The following is a 20,123-nucleotide window of genomic DNA, read 5'->3' as shown; positions in this document are numbered from 1 at the left end:
GACGAGTGCTCCAGTTTGAGTTATTAAAAAACATGTTTTTGGATCTTGGATATCCTGTGGAGTTGGTTGAGAAGATCAAAGAAAAAATCTGGGCAGAGAAAACTAAGAAGTATGGTCCAATTATACATCATGGTTTATGCACTGATGGAACCAACAGAGGTGAACAAAAGAATACAAGTAATCAGAATCTCATTATTCATTACTCCTTGGATGCAGCAGACATCAGGAATATTATATTAAAAACTGGCCACTAGTACAGAATGAAATTGACTTCAAAGGTCACTTTGATGGTATACCCTCTTGTACCCATAATCGTCCAAACTTCAAGACATGTCTAGAGAGACCAGGTAAAAAAAATCATGTACTGAAAATTTTGAGAGACTGAAATGTGGCCGATGCAAACAATACGTGTATATAGAAAATAACTACAGTGGTACACTGTTAGAAGATGGGTTACTAGGAGCAGATATTTTTGCTATACATCTAAAGTTGTTTACCTTGCCCGGTGTCAATCATGCACAGTCTTCTATATAGGCAAAACCAGCAATTCACTTAATAAACGTATTTATCAGTATTTGTATAGCATTAAAAAAGAGACAGCAAGGCATGCAATAAGCTGTGAACATTTTTCTATGTTTAGATTTTCCATTCTTGAAAGATTTACAGATGAAAGCAACAAAGGGGACTGCAGAATTTGTTATTGCACAAATAATTATGTTGGTAGTTACTTTTGGGTGCCACTAGTGTACCAGGTTTAAATGAAGCAGTATCCATTACTAGTGAACTGAAATATAAGACTTCTAAATTTTGAGTTTTGACTGCATATTTTTAAAGTCAATTTTTAAAGTTGACAGAAAACACCAGGAAGGACCCTGTGGACCAGAGACAGTAGATTCAAATATACAGACCAGATACACGAATTTGACCTAGGTTTTGTCTTTATTATACAGACTTCTTCAGAATATCCTGAATTCACTGCTATTTTTAAACAGCACAGGTTACTTTTAAATTGCACTGGTCACTTTAAGAATTGTGGCGGTCTTTTTTAATACGTTGTTACATATTTACCGTTTGTTACATACTTCCTGTTTGATATATAAAGGGCTGTTTTAGAGTGTTCTCATGATGTTATAGTTTTTTTAGTTCTTTTTATTTCTTTCTGAAGATGCCTACAATAAGTTAGATGAAAGCGCTAATATTGTAAATGGTTTTGCAATAAATAAATTATAACTAGAGAAGTGACTGTATGGATTTATTATGGATGGTTTTAAACAGGTGTTATAGACAGCTACAATACCAGTATTATTTTATAGTAATAATGCATGTACATGGTCAAATGTATAATTTATGCTACTGCAGCTGAGGAAACCTATATTTAATTGTGAGGTTTATGAAAACCAGATACATACCAATTTGGCAATTTGTGTAAGCTAAAACTGTAAAGGCTGGGCTTGCTTATTTCCTGTCTGAACCTGTTCTTCACAGGCACCCACTGTAAATGGGGACTGCTCTGTCAAGACAATATATTACAATTATTACTGGTGACCTATTTAAGTAAAGGTAGTGTGTTTAATTATTTTTTTAATTTTTAGTCCATTTCCACCAGAATTATTACAATAATGTTGGTATTTTTATTTGGCACCATAGCTCCCCTGATTTTCCAGAATGACCCTAATATTGCCTCATAGTTTCACCCTATCCCTTGTAAAAAGTTTGATTTTATGGTAAATTAGTGAAGATTATTGTCATTCAGTATTTAGAGTTCATAAGTCTTGTTCAGAAAATGCATGTTGATGCAAAACCTGCTGTTCTGTTAAATTCCTTAAGTGAAGAAGAAGAATAATTAAAAATGATCCATGATTTTCATCTTTTGTCCCCCATATCCACTATTGTTGGCTTTGTCCTTGATTATTGAGCAAAGTAGCAGCAAACTGTGTTCGACGCTGCTTCAGTTTTACTTTGTATATCCAGATATTTTAAGATTTCTTTCAGCCTATAGTCTGTTCCTATCATTCACCACCCTTCCTGTAAAATAATGCTTCCTGTGTCTCCTCTACGCTATCTGCCTTGCATCTCCATATTTTGCTCTCCCTTTGTTTTGCATCTACGTAGATGAAAGCAGTTATGCATCTAGTAATTATTGTTTTGTTTTCCAATGACAGTACCTCTTCCTTTATGTGTCACAGTATGCATTTACAGCCCACTCTTCTATCAGCTATCGTTTCTGTTATCTCCCACATTGATTGTTTATCCTTTGGTCATTTGCTATATATAAAGCAGGTTCCATTCCTCGTTTGTTATTGCTACTACTTTCCCACAAAATGAGTAATCCTTTCATAAATCTTACTTATCAGCTGCATTGTTTTGGATATTTGCATGGAATTTAAGTCATCACATTTTAGACTGTCTAGGAATGGCATGTTACTTCTCATAATTTCTTCATCTATTCATTATCAACCCTGCTTTGCTACTTTGTATCTGCAACAAGGTGACAACATGTTTCCTTTCACTCTGCTATGCTTTGCTAAAATTCTGAGTATAGTAAAAACAAAACAAAAAAAAAGACAGCAATCACCAAATGGAATCTTATGTAGCTATAATGTTGATATTATTTGGTTGATTCCCTCAGGTCATGATTACACTTTTTGGGCACTGCATACATTTATTTCTCTATGTGCTTGTGTCCGCCTTTTATAAAATCTAAGCCAACCATTTCTACATCTCCTTTGTGATTTAATACCATCAATACCCAGACAAATATTTGTATGATTTGAATTCTCTGTTGTGAATCTATATCATCTTATGCCGTGTACCCTGCAGAATTCTAGAAAATCTAAATTTGCTTTAATCACCCCATCTTACTACTACTGATGCAAAGGGATATTACATCTGCCTTCATCCAGTCTTTGAGAACTTTGTCCGTTAGGAAATTTTACCATGGGGGGGGGGGGTGGACAAGATGTCTGAGAGCAGCAACTGCTGAAAGCTCTGTGACTGAAAACTTTTCTTTGAAAGAAAATATAATAAAAAATTTGAATTTGGATATACTTAATAGCTATTTATATTCACTCATAGAAAAAGAAAAGTTTTATAGCTTGAGGTTCTTCAAAAGCTGTAATTTTCCTGTCAGAATTTTATCTGGCTGGGTAAGAGAGAAGAGATTTCAACATGAGCCACTCAAAAGATGGTACTCAAGATTTTTCTGTTAAAAAGATATGCAGTCACTAATATCTAACATGCAGGATGTATTTCTAAAAATGGACAAATTGGAAACTAAAATAGAAACTTTCAAAGAAGACTCCAGAAAGGTGATGGAAGATTTAGAAATTCTTATGAAAGAACAAGGTGCACAAATCAGCAGTATAGAAAAAAATGATCATGAAGTGAGAATAACTGAAGATGAGTCTCAGACTGAATTCCTTTTAAAACAAAATAACTGGCTTATATATAAAATTGATGATTTAGACTCTAGACTAAGATGAAACAATATCAGAATGTATGGCATACCTGAAAAATATGAGGGAGACAATACAATACACTTCTTAATAACTTGGCTGCACAAACTGTTAAATTTACCTGAAATGTTATTGTTTGGGATTGAAAGGACATACAGAGCCTTGAGACCACCTCCAAAGAAGGAAAACTCACAAGCACATTCAGTAATGGTTGAGCTTATGTCCAGTATGCAGAAAGGCCAAATATTAAAAACAGCATGGTCCAGTACACCTATTAAATAGGTGAGCATGTAGTCAGATTTGACAATGACTATTCCAGTAAAGTAATAAGTATAAGGAAAACCTGTTTGCCACTGATGAAAGAACTTAAAAAGAGCAATATTAAAGCTACGTTGGTGTTTTCTGCAAAGATCAAAATATTTATTTCTGAAAGAATTAAAGTATTTGACACACTGGATGAGGCATCTACATTTGTTAATAAAAATAAAATCCTTAACACTGAATAATTTGACTGGAATGTTGCACCCCTCAAGAGACAGAGTGAGCTGAATTAATGTAAAAACGTTTCTAAAGATAAAAAAAGCGTAAAACAAGTGACTTTTATTTTCTGATTGTAGTTCCTTTATTTTCTGAAACAATAGATGTAAAGCTGTTCTGTCTCACCTTTCATTCTTACTGATGGGTTCAGAGCCGATCCTCAGCTCTAACTCGGCCTAATGCAAAAGCTTGAGGTCTTCAACCAGCTCGAGGCCTACTGCCTATCCCATGATGCACTAGTGCTTCCCTCAGATCTCGTTTGCCGCTGCAACAGATCAGCAGCAATTCACCAGCTTAGGCCAGTGAATCTGAATTTTTTTCAAATATTTAGCTTGTATATATTCTATTAGGATTTTGTTAACTTGTAATTTACGTTATTGCTGTTATATATTCTTTTGGTATCTTTCTTCTCTATTTCCCTGTGGCCATTTTTTTTCAGGCTTTGTAAATCTCTCTATTCCCTTAGCTGTTAGTGTGATAACCTCGTGTGAGAATCTCTCTCTCTATAAATATATATATATATATATATATATATATATATATATATATATATATATATATAATTAAAGTGTGTCACAGTTTAAAAAATATATAAAAATAGTCATTTGTTTAGATACCTGTTTGACTTAGTTGTGTAGTTTGTTACAGATTTATCCAAGTATGAAAATATATATCCTTTTTTCTTAGATAGTATGTTAGTTTATATATTGTTAGATATATAAGTTTATTGGTTCATTTAGCCTGTTTGAATTAGAAGGCTATTTCTCCTTTTGGCTGAAGCTCGTTGTTTGCTTTGAGAGCTTTGTGTGTGTTGCTGTATAGGAGAGTGTGTTACCATTAAAATGTCTCAGGACAAGGATAAAGAGGCTATACAATCCAAATCAGGATTTAAGAAATGTCCTAAATGTGGACAGAAAATGTCCATTACAGATGGGCACACGGAGTGTGTGTTTTGTTTGAGTGCGTTGCACCTTTAGGAGACTTTTTCCATCTGCCACTCATTTAGTTCATGGTGGTTAGAGGTTTAGTAAAGTCCTCCTTTCAGGAAAAATTGGATGAAGGTCAGTCCAGTCATTTGAAATCATCAAGAAAGTCTTCTACTCCTGGGTCTTCGGAGTCAGAAAAATCTCCCAGTACATCTAAGTCTGACAAACAAACAACTTCGGTGCCACTGACCTCGGAGCTGACAAGTGTCACTGTAAGGAGCCAGTCCCCTGTATTGGAACCAGTAACTCCAATATTGAAATCACCAATACTACAATCCATTGCTTCATCGACCCCATCTTCTCAGTCCTCAAGGAGCTTGTCTGATATGGATATGGATTGTGTGGTGCAGAAGCTGCTTCAGACACCGGCATTAGCCAAACTTTTCTCTGTTCCGATCCCTCATGCCTTGGAACTGATCAAAACCCCCACCCTGATATTTCAGTTCCTCTTCTGATCTGACTTGAGGTTTCAGAGCCGGAATGCTCAGAGCTGATGATAGTGGAGCCATCGGTACCGACGCCTGCTCCAGGACTTTTGGATCCGATATCTCAGACTACTTTGGTGCTGACCAAGGAGTCTAGGGGCCTACACTCGCCGGTCGGGTCTGGGAAGGATACTTGAACCAATATTTTGGGTCCGAATTTGCCTCTCGGGGCTTCTGTGCGGGTGAGTTTGGCTCCTACCTCTGGCTCGGAGTCCACTGTCTTGGTGCTGAGGGAATCCACTGTTTCTTCAGATCCAGGGGGTTTCTTCACATTGGGACCGTGGTGCCTTCAGTGCCATGAGGAGAGTATTGTCCCTGCGGACAACCACTTCATCAGGACTGGCAACTTCCTCCCCTAAAGTACCGGTGTCTAATTCTACATCGCAGATTCCACAGAAGCATAGGTCAGGAAGCCCCATTGGGTGAGCCCTGCTCTTCGGAGACCTCACCAGAAGTTCCCACTGGGGAGGTACCTAGGAAGAGGCTATGCAATTTGAAGCATCTGGACTCCCCTCAGGAATCCATCACTTCAGACACTGATTTAGATAAGTCAGAAGGGTCCCCACGGTCACCCTCTGAAGACATCTCTTTCGCAGATATCTTGGAGATCCTTAAACAGAGGGGTGGCTGGCAGCCCATCAACCCTACTGATGATGAAGGCTTTCAGGTCTCAGCCCTCTGCCACTTGGGTGACTCCATCTTTCGATGAACTTATGGACCTAGTTTGTTGAAAGGATTGGGAGTCTCCAGAGACAGTGGAACCAGTCCCTAGGAGGTCCAACAAGTTTATTACCTCATCACAGGACAAGGCTTTTCTTACTAAAGGAGTCCCTGTTGATGCCATGGTGATGGCGGCAGCCATCAAGAAGGAGTTATCCAAAACTTTGATGCCTGTCCATCCTCTGAATAAACATTCCAGGGTCATGGACAGATATGGGAAGCGCATGTCTACTTCAGTGACTTTTGCCATTAGGTCACTGAATTATCTTACGCACTTCACTAGGCTACAAAGAGATCTCATTAAAGAGCTAGGAGATGGTCTTCAGGGTTCAGTAGCTGCGGGGGTCTCAGACAAAGTATCCTCCCAGCTGTCTACCCTTAATTCTGTAGTAAACTTGTCCATGTGTCTGGTTTCGTACACAGCTGATGGAGCGAGTAGAGCAGCAGCTTCAGGAATTGCTCTTAGGAGACATTCCTGGATGCGCTTATGTCCATTTATGGAGCCCTTTAAGTCATCCTTTATCAACACCCCTTTTGATGGCTCTTCCCTTTTTGGACCCATAGTGAAAGAAACGCTTATCTGGAGTGAACATGACGGAAAGACTCTGCCATTGGAGTCCAATTTTCCACACCTACCAGACTTTACCCCAAAGGTCAGAAAGGAGGAAAGATGTGGTTCTGTAAAACTCAAGGAGCCTTTCAGGATGTTCGTGGTGAACCCCCCCCTCCAGAGGCAGAGGAGGAGGCAATAATGGAAGACACCATCCATGTGGCAGAGGGGGTCTGCAAAACCAGAGTGACAGAGATCAGTTTTTTGGGAAGCCTTATCTGTGCATCTAAGACTGAGAGGAAGCCCACCTGTCCACCTCTGGAGGCAGTTGGGGGAAGCTTATCTTTGCACCCAGACTCCTGGCTAAAAATTTCAAAATGCAGCTGGGTACAAGGCTTAATTTCCAGAAGTTAATCAATTCCCTTTCTTACACCACCCCCCTCTGTAAACAGAATCCTGGACGTGCCACCCAGTCACAGGGAACAATCAACCAGAAAGAGAGAAGTCCAAAGGTTGCTAGAAAAAAAAAAGAGTCATTCAGCCGGTCCCCGCAGACCAGATAGGATCCGGAACTTACTCAAGGTTATTTTTAGTTCCAAAGAAAACAGGGGACTGGAGACTAATTTTGGATCTCAGCAGACTGAACAAATCTGTAAAAAATACAAAGTTCTGGATGGTCACAGTGCAGTCGATACTCCCTTTTCTAGGGGAAGACAATTGGATGTGCTTGATAGATCTCCAGGATACGTACTACCATATAAAAATGGCCAGACCATCCAGAGATCACTTGCGCTTTCGGCTGGGAGCCAGTCACTACCAATTTTGAGCTTTGCCCTTTGGTGTCACTACAGCCCCCAGGGTGTTCACCAATTGTATGGCAGTAGTCACAGCTCACCTGAGACGCCTAGGGTTCCAGGTGTTTCCATATCTAGACAACTGGCTCATAACCACCACCACAAGGCACCAACTCATATAAGCGAGGGACATGACCATGAATCTTTGCTGGCAGCTGGGTATTACCATAAATTTAGAAAAGTCTACCTTATTGCCATCGCAGCATACCGTGTTTGTAGAAGCAGGCTTAGACACCACCATAACATCCGTGAAACTTCCACCAGAAAGGGTCTATGCTCTTCATCAACAAATTCTAACCCTTCTTTCAAGAAGAAAAGTCCCGGCATGTATGGTTCTAAAATTATTGTGTACAATGGCGGCAGCAATCATTGCAATTCCACTGGGTCGAATGCACATGCACATACTTCAATGGCTCTTTTTCACACAGTGGTCTTTTCAAAATCTCCCAGTGTCTCATCAGATTATAATCATTAAAACCTGCAAAAAGGACCTACAGTGGTGGCTAACATCGCATTCGGTAATGATAGGCCGACCTTTTGTTTTACCAACCCCGATTGCCACAGTGACCACAGACGCTTCCCTGATAGGGTGTGGGGGGGCATTATCAGAGAAGGACAGCCCAAGGCACATGGACACAACATGAGGCAAATCTGCATATCAGCGTCCTAGAGATGAGAGTGGTACTTCTAATGCTGTAGTCCTTTCAGGGCTCTCTCCCTCTAGGGACTATTGCAATCCAGATGGACAAAATGTCAGTAGTCTGGTACATCAACAAACAAGGAGGGGCCAAATCTTACCCCCTATGTCGAGAGGCCCCAAAAGTATTGCAGTGGGCAACCTCTACCCAGCACTTTCTGATAGCAATGCACATCCCGGGGGGTCCAACGTAATAGCAGACAAACTGAGCAGGACAATTCTATTGCCTCAGACGTGGTCCCTGAAGAAAAAAGTAACTGAAAGGATATTCCACAAATGGGGTCAGCCTTGCTGTGATCTCTTTTCCACCCCCACAAACATGAAATGCAGCAGCTATTTTGCCTTAATCCCCCACCCAGGGGAATGCCCCAAGGGATGCGTTTGTACATGATTGGCCCCCGGGTCTCCTTTATGCCTTTCCTCCCTTTCCTCTGATACCCAAAGTTTTACAGAAAGCCAGTGTTCTGGGAAGGACCATAATTCTCATAGCCCCCTACTGGCCTCGTTAGATTTGGTTTCCATTCCTACGGCCTTATCTATTGGAAGAACCTTGGATGTTGGACCCAGTTCCAGACCTCCTGATTCACTCATCGGGGGCTCTCCATCCATCTCTTCAGTCCCTCAAATTGACACCTTGGCTGCTCCAATTCCAAATATAGCCAGGTTTCAGAATATTTCAGTTGCAATTCAGCATATACTGATATCCTCCAATCGTCTACTGGGAAGTTATATCTTAGCAAATGGAAAAGATTCTCAAAATGGGCATTGAAAAACCACAATGATTCATATTTAGATCCTATATCTTCTGTTTTGGAATTTTTGACACAACTATTCAATGAGGGGGCAGCCGCCACAACCATTCAAGTCCAATTAGCTGCAATATCTAACTTCCGTCTTGGTAATCGAGCGTCTAATATTATATCACATAGACTTTCCAAGGCACATTACGTTTGAGACCACCCATTAAATTTCTGATTACCCCGTGGAATTTAAATTTTGTTCTTTCTCGAATCATCCTACTACCTTTTGAACCAGCCTCTTCATGTCACCTGAAGTATCTGACATGGAAACCATATTTCTAGTGGACATTACTTCTGCTGGAAGGGTTTCAGAGTTACAGGTCTTGTCCATTAAACCCCCATATGTGACTTTTCATAATGATAGAGTTTCTCTTCAGACAAATCCCTTGTTTTTACTGAATGTATGTTCAGAGGCAAATCTCAATCAGTGTATAGAGTTGCCTGTTTCCTTCCCTAAATATGACAGTAAGATGGAGTATATGCTACACAAGCTTGATGTTCACAGACAGCTTCAATTATATTTAGACAGGCCCAAAGATTTCAGGAAAACAGAACAGCTCTTTGTTTCTTTCTCACAGTCCAAGAAAGGTGCACCTGTGGTGAAAACCACTTTATCAAAATGGTTATCAGATTGTATTTCTTTCACTTACAGTTCAGTAAATACACCATTACATCAAAAGATAAAGGGCCATTGTGCTGTTCATCTCCACCTCTTCAGCCTTTACTGCCAAATTACCGATAGAACTATTTGCGCAGCAGCTACTTGGTCAAGGCCTCATACCTTCATAGGTTCATAGAGGTGTACTAGGCTAATGGCCCTGAAGACTTTACAAGCCTAGCCCATAGAAGTACCCTGGCATCATGCCACCCGACCTTAGTTCCTAGTACCTCTGTCAAGTAGAGCCACTGAAGTAATCCCCGGGGTAAATTTTCTATTTCCCATCCACTCATCAAGATTCCTCTTGAAGAGGGGCAGTGAGGTGCTCTGCTTGACATGTATGGGAAGTCTATTCCATAGCATGGGCAGTCTCTGGATTATGAACTTGTCCCTCCAGCATGTTCTGTTGATTGTGGTAATGAGGTTGGGTCTCTGGAGCGTGTGGTGTGGAGGTATTGGGATTTCTTCAGATGTAGCATTTCTAACAGAGCTGGGTCAGACATGGCTTTGTAAGTCGAGCAGAGATCACCTCTAAGTAGGCAATATGAGACAGAGAATAGTTGGAGTTTTTTTGAGTCCGTCCATATAGGACAAGTGTTTAAGGCCTAGGATCCTCTTTGTGAGGTACTTTTGCAGCCTCTCCAGTTGTTGCAGATGTCTAATAAGGTACATGCCAAATGGGGCATTGTACTCTATGATTGCCTAATGAGGACAGAGTAGAGGGAGTCCGTGACCTCTTTCTTTCTGGATGCAAAACCCTTAGTAATAAGATATGCCACATAGAATGACTTTCTGACCACAGTGGCAATGTGGTGGTCAGAATAGAGGTTGCCGTCAACCTGTGTTCCTAGATCTCTTATAACGCCTTCTGTGTTCTTTGGACTACCATCGATGTGGTAATTCAAGGGAATCGGGGTTTTCCCAAGGGGGATGACGACACATTTTTTGGCATTAAGCTTAAGGCCATGGTCCTGACACCAGTCGTTGGTCTCATTGAGGCCTTTCTGTAGGATGTCAGCATCACTTGGGGAATTAATAATAGCTCCAAATCTGCAATCATCTGTGAACTTTGTCATCCAGAGTCCCTTTGTGTTGACCTGGACTTCAGAGAAGTAGATACCAAACAGGAGAGGCCACAGGACCGAACCCTGTGGGACTCCACTCGTGACTGGTCAACAGTCTGACTTGGAGTCAGCTACTTTCACACTGTTGGTTCTATCTGTGAGCCAGTTTACAACCCACCTAGTGATATAGGGGTTGATGCCTAGCTTAGTGAGTTTTTCTATGATTCATGAGTGGGGAATGGTATCAAAGGCCTTGGCCAGATCAAGGTAGGCTGTATGAACCACTTTGCCTTCATCCACAGCTCTGATGACTGACTGAAAGAAGTCGACCAAGTTGAGCAGGCATGATATACCATTCACAAAACCAAACTGTATAGGATCCAGAGTTTGGAGATTCCCTATATCCTTGTTTATTAGGTCCATGATGGTGCATTCCATAGCTTTGCATATCAGACTCGTCAGGCTAATGGGGCGATAGTTCCCAGGGTCTGTAGTCACTCCTCCCTTGTGCAGAGGGATGACTGTAGCAGTGCGCCATTCGGTAGGGACAAAGCCTGAGGTGAGGCTGTGATTGAACAGGGCACACAAGTGAGGTGCCAGTTCACACTGTAGTTCATGTAGAACACAGCCAGGGATATTGTCAGGTCCCGTAGAAGCTGTATTCTTGGCTTTGGACAGTGCTGTTTTAACCTGTGCAGCAGTAATACTGGGTGCCTGACAATCTACTGGTATCGTGATTGGTCCTTTGGGGGGAGAGAGGGGTAAAGTTGGCACTGTATCTGTCAGCCAGTGTATTGGCAATATCTGTTGGCTTGGTATAGGAGGTACCATTGTGCAGTAGCTCAGAGCAAATCTGGGTATTGCCATGGAGATTCTTTACATAACTATAGAAGGTCTTGTGGTTGTCTTTACTATCTGCTGCAATTCTGTTTTCATAGCTATCTTTAGAGGATTTGATGAGGGATGTCAACCTTTTGTAGAGACTGATAAGGGAGTTTTTCCTGTCTTGGGACTTCACCTTATTCCACATCACTTTCCTCCTTCTGTTGTAGAGTTTGTTTATGGTATGGCAGGAGACTACCATATTGGCTTCCTTTTTTTTTTTTTGAGGAGAGCGTCTTGGTTCTGTTGGGTATGGCGAGATCCATGCATTTGTGTACATGTTCCTACAGTGCAGTGGTGTATGATTCGGTGGTTATGCAACTATTCTCCATTTGCATGGGTGCCATGAAGTTAGCCACCTCTGTTTTTAGGAGCCCAAAGTTAGCTTTGGAGAAGTTTTTCATGGTGGTTACCTTCGTGGGGGGAGTGGGAGGGATGTGGATTTCCAAGGTGATTAGTTTGTGGTCAGATCTAACTAGGGAGGAGTTGACTATTGGTGTAGAGCAATGGTCGCCCATGTTAGTAATAACCAGGTCAAGGATATTGCTAGTGGGGGTAAGAATGAACTGGTCCAGAGCATTGGAATTAATGAATTCCAGAAAGCGTTGGGCAAGTGTATTGGTACATGAGTAGTTTTCCCAGTTAATTGAGGGGTAGTTGAAGTCACCCAGTATGAGAGTGTTAGGTTGAACCCTAATATTTTTCAGGGTGCTTAGGAACGTGGAGTGTGAGTCTTGGGACATGGTTGGGGATCTATAGCAGCCTACGACCCTGAATTGCTGTCTTACCCAATGTTAGCTGCACCTGAAGTGTCTCAGATGCGTTATGTTGGGCTACCAGTCTGGAGGTGTGCATCCTTTATGAATATGGAAACACCACCACCTTTGGAGCTTCTGGCCAAGTTCTGGGGCCGAAAGGTATGGAATGAGTTATAGCCTGGTAGTGCAGGGGTGCTTTTTGCTGCCGTGAACCAGGTCTCTGTTACAGCACAAGTGTCTATGTTCTCCATTTTAAGGAGTGCTTCAAATGAGTGCATTTTGAGATTTAGACTTCTAGCGTTGCAAACAAAGTCCAAGAAGCAGGTGTAGAACAGCTAAATGTACTGGTAAACCAACACAAAATTAAATCCAGTAACAAAAAGGCACAGCATGACCATCCATGTAAAACAAGGTTTATTACTTCAAGCTTTCGAGTTGAAATACTTTTTCAAGAATAAATCAGTACATTAAAACAACAGAATAAATATAGAACACCAGCCAGTCACATAACATATCTCATAAACACATTATATAATTATACAATTTACATAATTAATATAGTTGACTAAGCCTAGTTCACTAAAAAACTTCATTAAAAAAATGGTCAACTTAAATTTCATTACTGCCTAAAAAGCTCCACAGGACAACTGCAATATTCTAACTAACATATGCTTGTCTTAATTTCAAAATGGGTTTAATACTATTAGTTTTGTTAAGCCCTGGATAGACATCAGATCTAAAAAGGTTTATCCATTTGTATTCTGCTCTCCCTGTGGCATTCACAATGTCCCCCCCTCTTGTTTTTACAAACTCTCCGCAGTATCCTAAATTTAAATGTATGTTCATTTCTGCAATGTAAAATATTTATTTTATTTATTATTTATTTCCAGTTTGATTACCGGGGAAGTCCACTGGGCCAGAATGAGCCCATTTTCAGTGGAGGCCAAGGGAGAAAAGCTCCATAAGCAATGCAAATACAATCTAAGTTATGTAATGTTGAAGGTAAAAAATACATGTATAAATGCATTCATACAGTTAGTGTATATGCTTACTAAGTGCATTTGCCTCAATCCCCTTCTTATATCAGATTAAGTGGGATGCAATTCTCTCCTTGAATTTAGTTTTTCCAATGTAAAAAACACAACCATTTTTCTCAGTTAGCCAAGTAAACTAAATTTTCACTATTGCACATCCCAAATGCCTTAAAAATAAAATTAACTTGTGCTATAGGATGTATAAATCCTGTTTCCATATTAATGAACTTACAAAAGGTGCAGTTATAACAGGGGCCTGCCCTCTTATTAAATCTATGTAACTCTTCATTTTTCTCAAAATCTTTATAGCAAATAAGTTGTTTGTGGTTCTTCTCTTTCTTATATACAAAATACGGCTTTTCTCCTATTTTCCTAACATTAACATCAGTACTATGAACAGTCCAATTCCTTTTAATTATGGACTGAATCTGCCGAGAATGTCTGCTGTACTTCATCATATATATCCTAATTTATTAAACCCAGCTTCTCTCAACGGGTTGTTCTTCTGGGCATTATTGCCTTCTCTAAGTAAATATGGTTTAGCCACACTAGGCCTTTCAGATTTAACATATTCTACATTCTTAGTTAATAAATCTCTACTATAACCTCCTGCCACAAAGTCCTGTATCATAGTACTAATTTCAGCTGCAAACCCTTCTTCAGTGGTGTTTAGCCTACTGGCTCTCAAGAATTGACTTTTTACTACACCCTTATAAACATGAGTGGGGTGCATACTGGAGTTAGGTACATATCTAGTTGCTTGTACCTCTTTCCTATATATATAGATGTATGAATTTTATAAATATTCACCAGTTTAACATCCAAGAAAGTAATTTCCTTTACTGAACAAGACATTTCAACCTTAAGGAAGCTAGTGCTGTTTTGTAGATGTTCAACAAATAACTTCAATGCCTCCTTTCTACCTCTCCACAATAATACTATGTCATCTACAAAATGTTTATAGTGCATTAAACACTATTATAGTATTCATTTTTGTTAGAATCAAAAATAGTGTATTCTTTCCATCTGGCCAACACTATGTTAGCATAGCTATTTGCTACAGGTGTGCCTATAGCTACTCCTGAAGTCTGATGATACACATCCCCAAACATGAAAACATTATTTTGTAGAACAATCTCCAGTAGAGAACATAGCAGTAAAATTTTATTTGTTGTAAAAGTGCTGTGCTCAACTAGAAATTCTCTAACATATTCAATACCTATATTGTTAGGAATAACCGTAAATAAGGACTTAATGTCCATAGTTACAAACAACACATTTGTCATATTCATATCCAAAAACATTCTCAATGACACTAAAAATTCACCAGTGTCCTTTATATAGGACATACTGTACTGCGGTGGTGGTGCTGCGGTAGCGTTGTCGCCTCATAGTTAGACGTTGCCCGTTCAATTCTCATTTAGAGCGTCTTCTGTGTGGTGACATGCGTGAATGGGCGTTCCTTCGCTGAAGGTTGTGCGTTAGGCCCGGCAAGCCAGTACGTAAAAATCTACTGCCAATCATTAGCTGTGGCGACCCCTAACCGGGAAAAGCCGAAAGACACAACTATGTTTCAATAGTGGTTTAAGTTGCTGGTGTAAATATTTTGAGATTGCTGTAATAGCCCATTGTTTTCCTGAGACTTTGTGTCCCATTGGGGGGTGAAGCAAGTTTTTATGGAGCTTGGGCAACCCATATATAACAGGGCAGACAGGATGTTCTATGTAGAAATAATTATACTGTTCAGGAGTAATTGCTAACTGCATTAAATAGTCATACAATTCAGTTTTAATCATATAAATCATTCTATTCAGCTCTATAACATTTATAATCTTAAATGTTGCACTGTCATTTAAAAATTCATACATCAGTTCTTGATATTGTTGTACATTAAGTATAACTGTTTTCCCACCTTTCTCAGCTAATCTATCAGCTAAATCAAACTAATGCTCAGCTACAACAATCTAGAAGAGAGGGCTCTTCTACTATGAGTAATACAGCACCAATTAACACACAGGAAGGAACTGCTGTGTATATAGGTGTTACAGATTTAGACCCTTTTACAAGTGAACCTACAGACCAAGAATTGCTGGCTGACAAGAAACATACTTGTGAGGTTCATAATAGTAACATTTCTACCACTGAGACAACAAGTAGTTTTTTAGGCAAAACAAATCTTAAAAATAAATCTACAGCTCCCAGTACAGGTGCAGCAGAGGGAGAGAGACCGAAGCAAGCAAAGAGGAACACCATAAAGGAAAGACTTGGGGGCAAGACCAAAGGTAGGCCCTGTAACAAGAAGCAGAAAGACTTAGCAGGACATACTGTTGCTAACTTGTCTGGCTTTGAATTTTCTGAACTGGAATTGAGTTTTTTAGACAAGGGTTTAACTTTTATTCCATCTGGTAATGGTGTATTGAATGACAGCATTACAGAGCTAAGAATGTTTGTTAGGAATTTAGATCTGAAAATGTTATTTGGGAATGATAATGCCAGTACTGAAAATATCTTAAAAAGAAGTAGCACTTTTTTTTTACCTAATAGCACAGTGACTGTCACAGCCTTTTTACAGTTATATGAGAATGATGTTTATGATCTGTTTTTTTAATGGGAAATCTAGTTTTCATAACCTGAATGCTAATGAAAGAAAAGTATTAATAGACTTAGTTAAAAGGACTGACATTATACTGAAACCAGCTGATAAAGGTGAGAAAACATTTATATTTAATGTACAACAATATCAAGAACTGATGTATGAATTTTTAAATGACAGTGCAACATTTAAGATTATAAATGTTATAGAGCTGAATAGAATGATTTATAGGATTAAAACTGAATTGTATGACTATTTAATGCAGTTAGCAATTAATCCTGAACAGTGTAATTATTTCTACATAGAACATCCTGTCTGCCCTGTTATATATGGGTTGCCCAAGCTCCATAAAAACTTGCTTCACTCCCCAAAGAGACCCATAGTCTCAGGAAAGCAATGGGCTAGTACAGCAATCTTAAAATATTTAGACCAGCAACTTAAATCTTTATTGAAACACAGCATGTCCTATATAAAGGACACTTGTGAATTTTTAGAGTCGTTGAGAATGTTTTTGGCTATGAATATGACAAATGTGTTGTTTGTAACTATGGACATTAAGTCCTTATTTACGGTTATTCCTAACAATATAGGTATTGAATATGTTAGAGAATTTCTAGTTAAGCACAGCACTTTTACAACAAATAAAATGTCACTGCTATGTTCTCTACTGGAGATTGTTCTACAAAATAATGTTTTCATGTTTGGGGATGTGTATCATCAGACTTCAGGAGTAGCTATAGGCACACCTGTAGCAAATAGCTATGCTAACATAGTGTTGGCCAGATGGAAAGAATACACTATTTTTGATTCTAACAAAAATGAATACTATAATAGTGTTTAATGCACTATAAACATTTTGTAGATGACATAGTATTATTGTGGAGAGGTAGAAAGGAGGCATTGAAGTTATTTGTTGAACATCTACAAAACAGCACTAGCTTCCTTAAGGTTGAAATGTCTTGTTCAGTAAAGGAAATTACTTTCTTGGATGTTAAACTGGTGAATATTTATAAAATTCATACATCTATATATATAGGAAAGAGGTACAAGCAACTAGATATGTACCTAACTCCAGTATGCACCCCACTCATGTTTATAAGGGTGTAGTAAAATGTCAATTCTTGAGAGCCAGTAGGCTAAACACCACTGAAGAAGGGTTTGCAGCTGAAATTAGTACTATGATACAGGACTTTGTGGCAGGAGGTTATAGTAGAGATTTATTAACTAAGAATGTAGAATATGTTAAATCTGAAAGGCCTAGTGTGGCTAAACCATATTTACTTAGAGAAGGCAATAATGCCCAGAAGAACAATCCGTTGAGAGAAGCTGGGTTTAATAAATTAGGATATATATGATGAAGTACAGCAGACATTCTAGGTAGATTCAGTCCATAATTAAAAGGAATTGGACTGTTCATAGTACTGATGTTAATGTTAGGAAAATAGTAGGAGAAAAGCTGTATTTTGTATATAAGAAAGAGAAGAACCTCAAACAACTTATTTGCTATAAAGATTTTGAGAAAAATGAAGAGTTATATAGATTTAATAAGAGGTCAGGCCCCTGTTATAACTGCACCTTTTGTAAGTTCATTAATATGGAAACAGGATATGTTAAGTTGTCTATCTCGCCTTCATTCTTGCTGGATGGGTTCGGAGCCGACCTCGGCTCCGACTCTGCCACTCTAAAGCTCGAGAGTTGGTTCCACCGGCTCGAGACTCCCCTTATATCCCACAATGCTAGGCGAGAGTTACCTCAGATCTCGTTTGCCGCTACAGCTTCGAGGTTGGTTGTTCTACCGGTTCCTGGTGAGTTTAAGCTTTTTCTATTAAAAGTTACTCTTTTTACCCCTTTTTTAGTTTAATTATTATCAAATTAGTGTAGTTCATTGAACTTTATCCCCGACCTAATTTTTTCCCGTTTTTAGTATTTTTACTAAAGTAGTTATTTTGACAGGGTATAACTGGTGTGTTTGAGTGTGTGTTTGTGTTCACCAGTTAGGCTATGTCTAAAGAAGCAAAGGTCTCCGGATTCAAGAAGTGTGATGCGTGCTGTCAGAAAATGTCTCTGACAGACGCTCACACTTCTTGTGTCTATTGTCTGGGGCCTTTGCACCTGCAGGACTCCTGTGCTGTTTGCCATGGCTTCAGCCCCAGGGTCCTGCAGGAAAGAAAAAACAAGCTTATTCTGAGAGGCTTGTTGAAGCCTGAGGATTCCCTGTCTGTCTCAACAGGGAAGCCCTCCAAGGCATCGAGGTCTTGGCTCCGGCTTCTGAGCCGAGACCTCAGGTTGTTCAACCTTTGCCTTTATCGGCTCCGGCTGGAGCCGATAAGACTCAGTCCACAGTTTCTGTGGCTTCCTGCTCGGCGGAGCCGAGGTTATCGAGGTACCGTGTCGGCTCCGACAAGATCTTGAGCCGACAACCAGAAAGAGGTCTAGGTCACCTTCTCTTGGCTCCGTTCATTCGGCTCCAAGATCTCCCCTGCTGTCTGAACGGAGCCAAGGTCTCATTCCTCTAGGTCATCGAGGCTGTCCGATCATGACCTTCAGAGGGTGGTGAGTCGACTACTCAAGTCCGAGGCACTAGCCCAGATGCTTCAGAGCCCGACTCATCAGTCGGTGCCTGCCCCGTCCATCAACTCTTTCCTCCTTCGACTCTCTTGAGTTCGGGCCGGGTCGTGTCGGAACCGAGACTGTGGTCACCTCGGGCCGAGACAATTGTCTTCGGCTCCGTCGTCGGCTCCGTTTTCTTCCATGGAGGAATCTCGGCGCGGACTTCCCTCGTCGGCTCGAGGGGTGAGTGGCATCGGACCCCTGCCCGATGCCCCTCTCCGTCTCGGTCCTCGGGCGCTGGTGAGTTCGGCTCCGCCATCGGCCTCGGGGCCATCACTGTCGGTGCCGAGGGGGGTCCTTAGCTCCTCGGAGCGGGGACCTCTGGCTCTGCCTGACAGGGGTGCTTTCGAGGTCATGCGGAGTGTGTTAGAGCCTGGCTCTACTCCACAGTCGGCTCCGTCAGCCCCTCCCTCTATGCTGCCTCAGGGTAAGTCGACTCACTCCCTCATCCCGGACCGCAGAGAGCCAACTCCTCAGGAGCTCCCTTTGGGGATTTCATCCTCTTCCGAGGCCTCTCCTGATTTGGCAGAAGAGCCCCCTCGGAAGAGGAAGTGCAAGAGGAAGCACATTGACTCACCTGAGTCTATCACGTCGGACACAGATCTAGATGATTCTGAGGGTTCCCCCCGTTCCCCTTCTGAAGATGTCTCATTTGCAGACATTCTGGAGATCCTTAAACAGAGGGGAAATTGGCCAGCCCTCAACCCTTCGGAGGACGAATCTGTGTATCTTGAGGCGTTTGGCTCTCGTCCTTCCACCTCCTGGGTGCCCCCCCCTTCGACCCCCTCATGCAGGTGGTTGCTAAGAAGGCATGGACGGCTCCTGATTCAGTGGACCCCACTCCCAGGAGACCCTCCAAATTCATCACAGCTCCATCAGACAAGGAATTTTTATCAAAAGGAGTCTCTGTGGATGCTATGGTGGTAGCTGCCGCCACAAAGAAGGAACTGGCTGATCCTTCAGTGCCTGTCCATCCACCTAACAAGGAATCTAGGTCCATGGATAGGTACGGGAAGCGGATGTTCTCCTCAGCGACATTTACTATGCGTTCGCTGAATTACCTATGCCATTTCACTCGTCTTCAAAGGGACTTGATCAAAGAAGCGAGTGAAATGCTGAAGGACCCTACAGCTGCGGGTTTCCAAGAGAAAATGAACACGCAGCTGGCTATCCTAATTCTATTTCCAACTCCTCCATGCGCCTCCTTTCTTATGCGGCCGATGGAGCGAGCAGAGCAAGAGGAACAGGGGTAGCCTTACGTAGGCACGCCTGGATGCGGCTATGCAATTTTGGAACCTTTCAAGGCGTCTTTCACGAACTCCCCTTTTGATGGATCATCTCTTTTTGGTCCACAAGTGAAAGAAACCCTGACTAGGTGCGAGACTGATGGCAAGACCCTTTCTGCCGTCGGAGTCCGTTTTCTACTCCTTCTAGGCCTTA

This window comes from Protopterus annectens, chromosome 16.part0 (assembly GCF_019279795.1).
Source record: "Protopterus annectens isolate FY-2018-M chromosome 16.part0, PAN1.0, whole genome shotgun sequence".
Classification (NCBI taxonomy): domain Eukaryota; kingdom Metazoa; phylum Chordata; order Ceratodontiformes; family Protopteridae; genus Protopterus; species Protopterus annectens.
The sequence above is the reverse complement of the archived record's forward strand: the minus strand, read 5'-3'. Positions refer to the sequence as shown.